General features: G+C 45.9%; 1 protein-coding gene across 3 annotated transcripts in view; it reads right to left on the bottom strand.

Moving 5' to 3' along the window:
- Positions 1 to 1,241, bottom strand: part of KLHL13 (kelch like family member 13) — an 87,082-nt gene extending 85,841 nt beyond the window's left edge. The window contains exon 1 of one of the 3 annotated variants that reach the window (XM_069811377.1): positions 1,131 to 1,241. The gene's annotated coding sequence lies outside the window, so the exon portion shown is untranslated. The remainder of the gene's footprint in view (positions 1 to 1,130) is intronic. The other 2 variants (XM_069811380.1, XM_069811378.1) reach the window with 2 other exon arrangements.
- Positions 1,242 to 13,741: the final 12,500 nt, after the last annotated feature.

Below are 13,741 nucleotides of genomic sequence, written 5' to 3' on the forward strand. Positions count from 1 at the left end.
TTTAAACGGCCACAGGAGATATTTCTGATGCAGACTTCACAGCAGGTCCAAGTCAGCATCAGTTTCATTAACGCCCAGAACATCCAAGCTCAAGAGCCCTTTGCCATACAAAACTGAAAAAGAAGCGCACCTTGCATGTCGTGAATTATACAAAGGACCTGAGCCAAGACTCCAAGGGCTCCCAAGTTAATATCACACTTTTCAGACAGAGGCGAAAAGTCCTGAAGAGTACCTAGCAAAAACAGAGCTCGGCCTAAATTTTATGCAAACAGGGAGAAGAGGAAACCAGCAAGTTAATTACAACCTACAGTTACATCCCCATTTCTAATGGCTGCATCTCAGAACTAATCCCCAAAACTCCTTCCTGCACCCAGACCTCAACCAGCCTATTTAAAGCCCAGGGAACAATAAGCACTGACGAGCAGAAAGGGTCGGGGGAAGGAAGAAAACGATTACAACGACTGCAAAACAATGCCTGGAAAAGGAGAGTTGAAGACACTTTTTCAGAGAGGCACAAAGCAGCCAGCCCAGTCCCGAAGCAAGCCGCCAGCTGTGACCCCCCCAGCCGGGCCAGCCCCGCTTTGTTCCCTGCCATTCCCACCCAGGACCCCCCTCCTGCAAGACCCCCGCGCCTGCCCTCGCTAACCTCCTCCTCCTCCCCGGCCCCCTTACACCCCCCGGAGGCACGGCACACTGCTCCTCTCCCCCCCTGCACGCAGCGCACCCCTCCTTCCCCCTCGCAGGGCACTCCCGATCGCGGAGAGGGCACCCCCCTTTCCTCCCTCACAAACCGGGTCCCCCCGCATTGCAACACGCTGGCCCTCCCCTCGCAGAGAGGTGACCCTCCCTCTCCCCCCAAGCGCAACCGGGCACCCCCGTCCCCTCCCGCACGCGGGGAGCCCCCCGCTGCAAACACCGCTCCCTTCCCCCCGCCCTCGGGGCGGACCCCCCCCCCCTTTCCCCCCGGCAGAACGGCAGCCCCCACCCCGCCGCCCCGGCCCCGCACCGCTCACAGAGGGCCGGCCCGCGACCCCCGACCGCACAGGCCCCGCAGGACACGGGGGGCCCCCGGCCGCGCCGGGACCCCGAGCGGGGCAGAACCGGAGAGCGGCCCCGCGCACCCCTCTCACCTGCGGGCTGCGGCTGCCCGCCCGGCCCCAGCCCCAGCCCCGGCCCCGGCCCCGGCCGCGGGCCCCGCTGCGGAGCGTTCCCGAAGTCCCGAGCGCGGCCCGGGAGCGCGGCCCCGCTCCCCGCGCCCGCCCGCCCGCCCAGCCGCCGCCTGGCCCCGCCTCCCGGCACCTCGCGTCACCGCCCGCGCCAACATGGCGGGCCGCCGGGCCCGTGCGCATGCGCCCAGGGGCTACGGCGCCGGCGGGGGGCAAGGCGCGGTAGGCGGGGCTAGGGGAGTGGGCGTGTCCGGGGGCGAGGGGGTTGGTGAGGGGGCGGGGCTAGAGGAAAGGGGCGTGGTGCCTGTGCCCGCGGGACGGTGAGGGGGGCGGGGTGGGTGAATGGATGGGGGGATGGGTGGGTGGGTGGGGGGATGGACGGATGGGTGGGTGGATGGGTGGATGGGTTCATGGATGGGTGTATGGATAGATAGACGGGTGGATGGGTGGGTGGGTGGATGGATTGATAGGTGGGTGGATGGATGGATGGATGGATGGATGGATAGATGGATGGGTGGATAGATGGATGGGTGGGTGGATGGATGGGTGGGTGGATGGATGGGTGGGTGGATGGATGGATGGATGGATGGGTGGATAGATGGATGGGTGGGTGGATGGATGGATGGATGGATAGATGGATGGGTGGATGGGTGGATGGATAGATGGATGGGTGGATAGATGGATGGGCGGGTGGATGGATGGATGGGTGGATAGATGGATGGGTGGGTGGATGGATGGATGGATAGATGGATGGGTGGATGGATGGATGGGTGGGTGGGTGGATGGATAGATAGATGGGTGGGTGGATAGATGGATGGATGGGAGGGTGGATGGATACATAGATGGGTGGGTGGATAGATGGATGGGTGGGTGGATGGATGGATGGATGGGTGGATAGATGGATGGGTGGGTGGATGGATGGATGGATGGATGGGTGGATAGATGGATGGATGGGTGGATGGATGGATGGGTGGATAGATGGATGGGTGGGTGGATGGGGTGGGCTGGGGTGCACAGGGGCAGGAGCTCTGCCGGCAGGGGCTCTGTCTCCAGGAGCACAGTCAGGAGAGCGGCTGGAAGAGCAGGGAGGACTGCAAGAGGCAGCAACAGTCCTTGGTGACTTAGCGAATGTGAGTGATAGATGTACAAAAACATCTCCTTCTGTTCTCCAGGGGATTAATTTGGGACAAGCATTATTAGCAAGTGAAAGGCTAGCCCCAAGTTGCTCTCCTGGCCATGGCGTTTGCTACCAGAAAGTTCCAAACTGCTTCACCTGCTCCTGTAGCACTGCAGGATGGTAACCCTGAAGTTTCTTCACAGGCCTCTTCTCACTTTCATGTGGCTGCAGCTTTGATTTGGGAACTGTTTTCTGCCGTTCTGTCTGTATTGTTTTCTGTAAACACACCTTTAATTACTGAACCCCCAACATTCAGCAAATTTTTGAGTGTAGGTATCTTAGGGCAAATAATGCCTTAGTTAAACCCAGTCAACCCTAATGAAGTTACAGGAATTTCAGCAATGCAATTCAGGGCAGAAATGGATGTAAATCTAATTATGAAGCTGTAGGTAGCCTTCCAGCCAAGACTGCAACACACTCCTCACAGCCGCTTTGTAACTTCAGCTTGGTAAATGTCCTTGGCTTGAAAGATGCCAGCTTTAACCCTAAAGGAAAGGTTAAACAACCTTTAAGACCATACCACATCATTTGAGAATTGCATATCTCCAACACTGCTTGCTTTTAAAGCTGTCTTTTATCTGGAAACTTTTGAAATTGGCTTATCAAAGCCAGTGCACCATCTATCTCAGAGTGAAAGAGATTCTGGTTAAGTAACTCTAACAGATTTTGCTATGGGCAGTTTCAGGTTCACTTCTGTTCTCTTCACATCATTAACAGCAACTGAAGCAAATTCAGACACAGAGAACCAACTCGTCACTACACTCAAGCTGACAAGAAATTCAGTATCTCATTTGCAAAAGAAAGCATTTTTTGGTGTGTATTTTTTCCTACCTCTGTCCTTGAAAATGACCTCTTGCATGAGGTATCAACTTATCTTTACAAAACCTTGGGAGGAACGCATCTCCGCTGAGAAGAGACATGGACATCGTGATACGCTGGATATTTCACAAATGTTCCCAAACAGAATAACTCCACTCTTGGAATGTGCTCGCTCACAATGTTTTACAAAAGACAAGTTGTAATAGTGAGTTCTTCACCTTTTTACTTATTTCTTTCCATTAGAAAGAAAGTGAAATTTGCCATTTAAACAGACTGTAGCTATAAAACACATGCCCCTCTAGATATAATGCTCTTGCAGCTCTTTTTACTCCCAAGGCAAGGCAATGTCTCCAATGCACATTTGACGTGGGCTCTTGTCCAAGTTTCAAACCCACACTTCTAACCACACAGAAACTTTCTGACCATCTTTGCTTACTTGCATGGCAGAAGGTGATTTTTTTACAGCCCAGGTTTCATCTCATTTCACAGTTGAATGTACCCACTTTTTTTGCTAAGGACTTGGCAAGTGAATCAAGTGCGAATAGTGCTCCAGTGTTCTTCTAACAGTTCCACATTGAAAACCACGCAAGTTTTCCCAGGCTTTACCTGGGACGTCTCAGCACCAAATCCCATAGACATGCATCTGGGAGCCCCCAGGAGATGACAGCCCAGCTGTGCAGGGGAAGGGCTGGAAAGCTCTGTTCAGCAGACCTCGGCTTTTTCACTAAGGATTTCTTATTGAAAATACGTGTACTAGGGTTGCTGAAATGTTATTTTGTCATTAATAAAATTGTTCTGAGCATACTTTCCTATAAAGCTTTTAATGTCTCTGTTATGTATTTCTCTGCAAGAAATCCACCTTAAATTTGCTGCAAACTCTCTGTCAGGCATCTCAAAGTATAAACACAACACAAGGCAAACATACGAAATTACTAATATAAAGCAATTTACAAGGTAAGTTTCTATACATAACTTTACTGCAAGACTATAATCACAAACATTTCCTATTAAAGTCTACTTATAGCATAGTTCCTTTCAAAACATCATTCTAAGTATTTATGCTCACAGACCTGACATTTGATAACCATACTGAACACAGTTTGCTATGGCAAGATATGTTTTCAGCATCTAACAGCAGTATAAGCAATGAACAAAATTACCAGTTCAAACAGAGCATGTTTATATTCACCTCGCAATCATTTTGCATTGATATTACAGATTATCTGGAGAGAACAATATCCATTAAGCAACAGTATTTCCTGTTCAGAAATGTTACAACTTGATTTTATCTAAAAGAAAAGATAACACATACCCACCGCCACCTGAGCTTGAAACACTTGCCATAAATTATAACAGAATCTATTACAAAGCCAAATGCAGAATTTGGGTAGAAGAGGAACTAAGCTCCATTAAGCTTCAATTGCTTGTGACAAGGTAGATTCACTATTTGCAGTTCTGCAGATACTCACTGGTGAACTTAATTTGAGCATGTGAGGAGTTGCAGTGGGAGTACCCATACGTGTGTATTTAAGTCAGCATTTCTCCAGCTGTTTCAACTAGCATCGCCTGCCAAAGTGAACTGTACCACCCCTGACCCCTTCTCCAAGTGCAGTGCTGTAGATGGAGATTCATCTGCTTCCAGCTCCAGAAGTGAGCTTGTCTGCTGCATGAGCGCTTTTTATTTCCTCTTACCTTTTGCATTCTACAGTTTAGAAAACTGTTACCTTCAGGATTTATACTTTTTCTATACTGAAAATGTTCTGTGTTGGATAGATCTGCATATTCATGCCACAATAACAGTCTCACAAAATTAAAATCTTTCTAAAATGAGAGGCAAGGTGCATATTTGTCAAGCAGTAAACACTGAAAATATTTTGTGATAAAAAAATCATTCATTTTAAGTATTTTTAAAACCCTCGACTTTCCCCCTCACCCCCAGCTATAGACAGCTTGATTCCAGCCGTACGCAGTGCATTTCCAAAGTTCGCTGACTATTCTGGTACCCGCTAATGCACAACAAATCCTACGGAGCTGCTTTTTCCAAGTCATTCTATTAACCTGGAGTAAAAAGTAACATCTGCTGAGTGCAGGCAGCCGGTTCATGGCTGTTCCTGCAGGCTGGCATCCCATCCCAAAGGCCAGGATATGCAGACGGGAGCTGCTCAGCAGCCGACCATCTGGAGCGGCTCCGTGAGTATTACTCCAGCCTCCGAGAGGGAGGAAGGGATTTGAGCAGTAATAAATCATGTTTGCTGAGGCTGGTGAAGCCTCATAAAAAATCTTCTCAGAGTGGAGCGTACCTACATCCTATTCTTGCAGTTTTCCCACGGTGTCAATTGGAAATTTCCCCGAGGGGGTTACTGAAATAAAAATCCCTAGCGGGAGGTTCGCTGTCCCAGCAGTGCTCTGCCACGTTGTCCTACTCCATCTCCGCTTCCAGCAGCACCCAGGGGAGGCACCAGCCACTTTCCAGGAACAGCACCAAGGAACACCTCTCCATTTCCCAGATACTTCCTGCGAGGAATGGCAGCCTTGCAGCCTCTTTCCCTGCCCAGAGCTGCAAGCACCAGACACCCTTGGTGCCCACAGTGAAAAAATGGAAATGTCAGCTTCCAGCCTCATGATTTAGGGCAGAGAAATAGGTGTTACCTTCCTCACCACCCCAGCGCTGGTAGGATCAGAGCCAGCTGAAGCTCACCAAGCCATGGCTGTGCCTGTATAGACAGCTACAGGCAGCCCTCAAAGAAAATGACACTAAAATATATATTAATGCTTTGTGAAAAAGATATTTGAAATGTTTCTCCTTGCAGAGTCAGTGCCTTTACATTTTTTTAACAAAAAAATCACATTTAATTACAAAATTACCAGATATCAGAGTTTTTCCCTGTGCTTGGAAGAGGAGATAACTGCCTGATATGTTCTGGGACACATGAGCATTTTAAATTACAATTATAATACAGATAGACCCCGCAGGTGCAAGCCTTGATTTTCAACCTTTTTTCACCATCCACAGTCATTTCCACAAAAGTAAAAATGACAGTAAAACACCAACCTACCACTTTTAATGTCTTGTCTCTCTTTGCCCTCTTAATGACTCATCTCTCTTTGCCCTCTGTACAGTCTCCCACCGTGGAAATGATAATTATTGGGGCAGCAGAGAATCACAGGCTATTTTGACAGCCTGCCCTTCTCTACCAGGCAAAAACGCAGCAAAACTGGGAAGAAATCAGTGTAAACTTCATTGCTATTCTCAGAGAAACATTTCCAATGTAAATGGAGCATCTCACTGGAGAGACACAGTCAAAATATTAAAATATGTAGGAAAGGGGAATTATTTTGGCCACTGAACATTAAAATTCATCATGTGTGGGGGAAAAAAGCTAGAAAACATTCAGGGTACAATTGATCCAAACCTTAGGAGTTCAGGAAGATAAATGAAATGTGAAAGGAGTGGAAGTAAAGATGGGGAAATCAGAGAAGACTACTGCAGGGAGTATAGTCCATAACTAACATTCAGGCAGAAAAGAGGCCATCCAGTGCAAGTGGAGGTTTAAGTGCCTCAGGAATTTGGAGTGGTTGCAAAATTTAACATAGCAACTATAAAAACAGTATCTGACCTAAATATGCCACTTACTTACATCCTTACGTTGTCCAGTGCTACAATAACCTCTATAGTCTGAGAACATGAAGGACTAAAATAAAAGTAACACTGATATTTTAATCCTATTTTTTAAACTTATACATGATAAGATTGCTGACAGTTATTCATTTTAAGAAACAGCAGTAGATCTTACCTACTGTATCATGCCAGCTTTGTATAAACAGGTGGAGTGAGGATCAGACAGTCCATTGCTCCCTTTCATGGCCAGAGGTCCATCACCCAGAGTGTAAGTTATCATGGTGGATGCACAAAATATTTTACCCACTTTGCCTTGCAAATTCTTGTATGGTTGCAACACTTATATTTGTAACAAGGACTTCCTCATCTTCAGTTGACTAAATTGTTTTGGAAGCCTTCCTTGGGAACATAAGGACTGACAAATAACAAGCAGTCTGCCAGTCCCAGCCCCAAGTCTTCCCTTACCTCAAAGGATTTCACTCAAAGTAAATAAATAGCAGTGGAACTTGTCATTTCCTCCAAAGTCATTTTGGAGTTTATCGTGTTTTTCCTCCAGCTAATCTCAGTGAAGCAGAATTTTAGGTTTGGATGAATAGCTATTTTTAAAATAAATTTCTTTAGCTATAAAATATTATAATAAATTTCACTATAGTTGCAGTAGAGAGCCATATGGGGAGCTGGGGAAGTCTGCAGCGTATGCCCAAGAACTCGGTGCAGGACTCAGTCAAGCCATTCCTTTGGTAATTCAGGTGTTCTTCCACAAGGGCCTTCAACTCTAAGTCATACAGGAATTTTCTTGTAAAGTCTTTCCTTGCTTGCTCTCTTTGAGATATATATTTATAAAGAGGAGTGGGGCAACTTAATATTTTAGTTGTACTATTTCTCTACCTTGCTTTTTTTCTTAATTTCTTATACACGTTTTGAGACAGTCCAGAGAGGGGTGGGAATTTGAAGTTTGAGTCATAGATTTCCATAAAGTCCAAAGTTTCTGTTATCAGGGTTTTCTTAAGCCACCTTTGTATCTTCATTGTCTCTTTTCCAAGGTTTGGATTTTTTCTAGCTTTTACTATCTTGGAAAAAAATAGCCAGATATAATTCTTTCTTCGCTGTTAGGCAATTAAGTGAAGTAGCACAAGTAGGGAAATGTTTCCAACAAATGTCAAAGGAAAAAACCAAAATACAATAGTCAGCTTCAACCCTACACATTTCCAAAATGCACTACAATGGGGCTTTTATTATCATTCCCATCAATCGCTCTCTTTTTCTTTTAATGTCTGTACAGCAGAATGTACCAGCATTGAGCTTTGATGTGCCAGCATGGGGATGCTTTATGACTTATGAAATAATTACATTCTCATTTACCATATACAAATTCCAACAGCCAACAGAAACGCTGGGTTAATCAATGTCTTCTACAAGTCCTCACTGTTCTTCTAGTTTGGGCAATAACTGTAACACCTTTTGCACAGGATTACTAGTCACCGCAGATAACTACTTCCACCTCTGTAGACTGTATATTCTCCAGGCTAAACAATTCATCATTGCATGCTTACTTGCTTTTGTTCCCTGCTGGCAAATGGTACTAACTAACTCCTCTCATATGACTTCAGGTCAGCTTTAAGAACACGACAGGAATTAAAAAATAAATCTCAAACTTCAGTAAAATCACCTTGCTTTTGGCTCCTAAAACTGGTGATACAGGTCTTTCTTATCACAAAGAGGAAATGGAGAGCTCAACACTCCTCATCTTGCCAGGAATGGGGCAGGATAAAGAAGATCACTTTCATCTTCCTTCCCGTTCCCACAGGTGGGGATGGACAAGGAACAAGTGCCAGCGGAGGAAACTGCTCCAGCCAGCACAGTTCAGCCAGGATGTAGGAAAAGTGGCCTGTGCCAGATGGAGGGCTTAATGTATATAATTTCCCTTGGAGCAATAGGGAGAGCAGTGGCTTTTGATGAGGCAATATAGCAGCGCAGTACAGCACCGCACTGCTCTTTTGCTCAAGGCACGTGGCATAAGCCATATGCTAGCTTGGTACCTGGGATTTTCTTTCCATATAGAAGAAAGCAATGCACCTTTGTTCCCTATAATTAGCACAAAGGATAGAAAATTTGGAACTCTAACAGCTCCTGTATGTCTTAATAAATTATCATTTATCACTACGATATCAAAACAAGATAAAAACTTCTGTCATACATTATTTTTACTATCATGAGAAAAGTATTCAAAGCCAGATTTTGCTTGCCTTTTGCAAACACTCATGCTGATCTCTGGAGCAGGGCTCATGTGAAAGTTGTAAGACCTGACTGAAGTTGGTTATGACACAACCTAGCTATGTCCTGCTGGCAGAAGCTACCTCTTACCTTCCCTAACATCACGAAAGCAGTGCAAGCAGCTGTATACTCTTCTCCTCCAGAATGTAAGCTGTTAAGTGGGCTTTCTGCAGCAATCAATAGTTCTTATATCCAAGCAATCTGTCTTTAGGTTCACTTCCAATTAAAGATCACAATGAATATAAAATAAATTATTCATTGCTGTCAGGAAATACATTAACAAATCTGTCTCCAAGCAAGAACAGCTCAATGGTTCCAAGTGGAGCAAATTTAGTAACTGTCAGTGATGTGGAAGTACTCCGTCCATCAGCTGAACTCACCCAGTAGCAAAGCACCTTAGTACCCTCTGAGCTACTCCTAAACCTGGTCAGGGAAACAATGCAGGACTATCCAGTGGACATTTCCAAAAGCAATGCTTCAAAAAGAAGTTTCAAGTTGCCACAGGATAAAATGTTGTGACTCATTATGATATTCCCAAAAGCAGGGGAGCACATGTCAAACTCACAGTGCTCTCCTGCCCTGAGGCAGATTTAGGCACAGCTACTAAGGCTAAACAGCACTGCTGGAGCAATGTTGAAGGGTTTATTTGCGAAGTTATTTCTTCAGAGATAAACAAATCGTCACGAAATGTGCTTGCAGCACTGAGATACTGCAGTGTGCACACTATCAGCAGAATCTAATGAAACCAGCTATCTCGTTACGGGGTATTTTACTGCAGAAGCTGTATGGGTATAAATCTTCAGTTTTGAGTTGTGACTGCACTAGAAGCCCATGCCCTTATCTTTCTGTCCAGCACAAGGATATTGACTGTGGAGGGAAAACAAAGAAGCAGTTCAGTCCAGTACTTTAGCAATAGGGGAACATATCAGCTACTTGCATACTGAATTGGTAAGACCAAGATCTGTAAGACCAGAGAGGACAGAGGCAAATTTCAGAGACCCCCACAGAGCCCAAGTAAATGGCACAAGGAAGGTAAAACTCACAAAAATAACAACACAACACACATCAGAAGAGAAACAACCTGAGCTCCTTGCAAGGTTCACAGCCCAGCTCCTGAACAGACTGATCATTATGCAAGGTCTGCTCAGGGATGTCTGTTCTGACCACTGAGATTTACCCTCTTGATGATATTTCTAACATGGCCTTCATTTAGTGAGGCACATTAGGCCATAAACAACAGCAATCAGGCCATAGTGTCATGGTTTCACTAGTTGTAGTCCATCTCCCATACAGTGTATTGCCATGTAGAGGTTGCATGAGCAAAAGCTCCTGCATATACAAGCTCTGTAACCATCAATAGGTCATCCTAAATTTTGTGTTTGAGAAAGAGGGGGCACAGCGAAGACAGTCAATGCTGACAGAAATCTCGATCACCACCGGCCCTCCTTGCTGTGCCCCAGTGCCTTTAAAACCCCACTTGTTTTGTTGCCAGGGGCGGGGGGAGAGATATTATTTTAATTTTAAAATTTGATTCTCTGTTTTGGCAGAAGTTCTTAGCAGCGTGCAAGCCTCCCTTCGATGAGACAAAATGAATTAGCATAAAGTGGGGGTTGTAAATTACAGGTCATCAGTATTGGCAGGAAAATTACAGGTGCCTGGCAGCACGATAAATACTGTAGGTGAACCCAGCCAATTCCTTTTGAAATTCCTTATTTACTGCTGGCCCCAGCTGCAGGGTTGTGATGGCTGTAAACATTGCTCTTGAATAATGGGACAGGGATCACAGAGAACGTCTGGTATAGAGGTATAGAGGCAAACCCATACACAAAACAGAAATGCAATATTGAAAGTAAGACAAATATATAGTGTGTCTGTGTCAGTGAAGCTGCAATTCATTTGGTTCAACGCATCGTTGAAAATAATTTCCATTAAACTATACCGTAAGCATTTTCAAAATATCCTTGAAAGGCTCCTGGAAATAGCTGCGAGCGCCTGATGAGCTAGCACAGCTAGCGCTCCTCTTCGTGCCATTAAAACCAGAGGCACAGAAGCGAGATCTGATCGTCTTTTCTCCAGCATTTTGTTGTCTGGGCCCCGTGACAGTGTTTTTTATGAGATGACTGGAGCCTGCACAGCTGGGAATTTGAGGGGCTTTACTAGGCAGAGACTCCATTTTCTTTCAGACACCCAGGATATCTGCTCTCTAGCAATCCCTTCAGCGCCAGGGAGGGATCCTCAGGGAAGCTCTAATCCAGGTGGTTGAGCAGGGAGGGGAAAATAAAACTGGTTCTACATTTCCCTTCAGAAGTAGAGGTTGCAACGTTCTCAGTCCACGGGCTGTGCCTTGCAGGTAGCCCTGTTGAGTCCGTGCTTAAGGATGCAGCTAATGATCCTTTGCCGTCTCATGGCCAAGCACAATCCTTTGACATCGCAGGTGCCTTCCCAAGGACGCTGACCACCCCATTGTGCCTAGGTGTATTTATCACATCCATTTAACACCAAACTTCTGTCTCCCCTCCCCTCCTTGGCACACTTGCCACTATCCGGTGGAGGGGCTCTTGCTGCTCCTTTCCACCTGCGTGCCCTGGATCCCCCAGCAGCAATCGATTTTCCTTGCATGGGCAGATGTGCACCCACGGGGGCATCAGCCACCGCTGCACATGGTTTCCAGCCTGCTGGGATGCTCAGAGCCATGCTGGGCTGCCTGAAAATATTAGTAACTTTATTCCTTTTTTTATTCAGGGAGGCATTTAGAGCATCTTTTTAAAAATTTTTTTTAATATAATTTTGTATTTTTTATATCCAACTCCATTTCCTGGCCAGCCAGTGCATCCCAGTGGGGTGATGTGCCACCTCTGTGGCTCCTTCTGGCACAGAGTTAGTTTATTCAGAAATGAAATGAGGATTCTCATTAAATGAGAAAAATCATGTCCATGCTCAGAGCTGCTCTGTCTCAAGGCATCACTGCTGAGCTGCTTAACCCTCTTTTTGGTCTCCTCCTTGCATGAACAGTTTGTATGCAGTGTCCCAGAGGCAGCTCCCAAAGTCCCTGGGCTTTTCAGGAGAAAAGAAGACATTGAGGTACTTCCCGTGATTTTTTTTTCATCAACAGACTTGCCATTAAAAACACACATTTCTGACAGCAGAAGCGTTCACTGGTCCGCCACATTATCAGCAAGGAAGCCTGAAGAGACAAATTACTGTTCCTGCCTCACTGCATCCTTCATATTTGCCCACGGTGCTGCTGATGCTCAGAAATGCGGGCAGGTGTCCTGGATGCTGCCTGCTTTTTATTATGCAGCTCCTGAGGGGCGATGAGGAATCTCACTTTAATACAGGGCATCTGAATTTTAATTGAATTGTAGCCTGCAGCTAAGTGGAAAGACATTAAAATCAAACTTCAGTGTTTCACTGTATAGTTGATGTTCTACCGTACATCTGAAATAATTTATCATATCTCTCTCTATATATTGTCTCTTTCTTCACCTCTGGCTCTGCGAGCCCCTTTCAGCAGCCTGGTACATCTTCCCAGGCAGGTCACAGAAACATGGACCATGTCCCAGTGACACCCGCTCAAACCACTGCCTGATGCTGACAGTGCTGAACTGCACATATTTTGTCTGTAAACTGTATTTGAATGAGGACTGCTGTAAGGATGAGGTTTTACAGATAATCCCTCAGTATAAAGAGGGATCGTGACTGTGTAATCTGAATCTAAAAGAAAGACCTCTCTAAGGAGATTGTCTAAATTAATAGTAAAACCCCTTTAGGTGGGAGCTTTTAGGCACTTAAACTCACTGCTTTTGTTTCAGAAGAGAAGGGCAGCTATGCCAAAAATGTGCCTGCTTTTTTTCCAGCTAAAGAAGTCTAAGGAATCATCTCTCCCCCATCACTTCACAGCTAGAAGCCTCCTCCGGTGTGGAGATCCTGCTTAGCCAAAGTGGGACAGAAATCAACATCGATCCAGGAGAAAAGGTCTGGCCAGCAACACGAGACATCAGTCCTGCTGTGAAGTGTAGGTAGAAAAGCTTTTTTGAGGAGCCACAGCCCTCTGCTCCCTTCCTGGTGCCATAGATTGGAGGCAGCCTCCAGGCCAGCACCTCCGAGGTAGCCGGGGAACATGGACCACAGACAGATGCATATACACACTGCGGGTGCAGAAAGCTCCTGCAGAATCCAAACCAAAAAATAAATATTATATATGCTAAAAAGCATAATAAATAAATAATAGCACAGACCACTTCAAAAATATATGAGTCACTGTGCACTTTGTAGCTCCCCAAATCAATTGCTCTTTGAATATTTGATTCAGTGGCAGCTGCAAATTTGATTTGAATATATGTTGGCCCGCTTAATTCGTCCTGCCTGGGTTTTGCAGCGTGACTCCATCCTGGTGCTGCAAAATACAAAGTAGGTGTCAGAAACAAAAGGGCATTAGACACACTTATCCCCATGCCTGGAGTTTTTGGTCATGCAGCACCCCAGAGACAAGAGTGGCCAGGATGCCGGGTCCCAGGGCCATCCCTGACAGCTTGCTGATGTGCTAGAGGCACTGGCAGTGGTGACCATGGTGGTCACTGAGTGGCAATTTAATATAATGTCCTTCTGCTACAGCAGCTGCATCCACGTTGCTCCTTTCCTAGGCGTGATTTAGTTCTCACTGTGAGTACTGTTGTTCTCAGTTAC

Source organism: Haliaeetus albicilla, chromosome 23, assembly GCF_947461875.1.
Source record: "Haliaeetus albicilla chromosome 23, bHalAlb1.1, whole genome shotgun sequence".
NCBI classification, from domain to species: Eukaryota; Metazoa; Chordata; class Aves; order Accipitriformes; family Accipitridae; genus Haliaeetus; species Haliaeetus albicilla.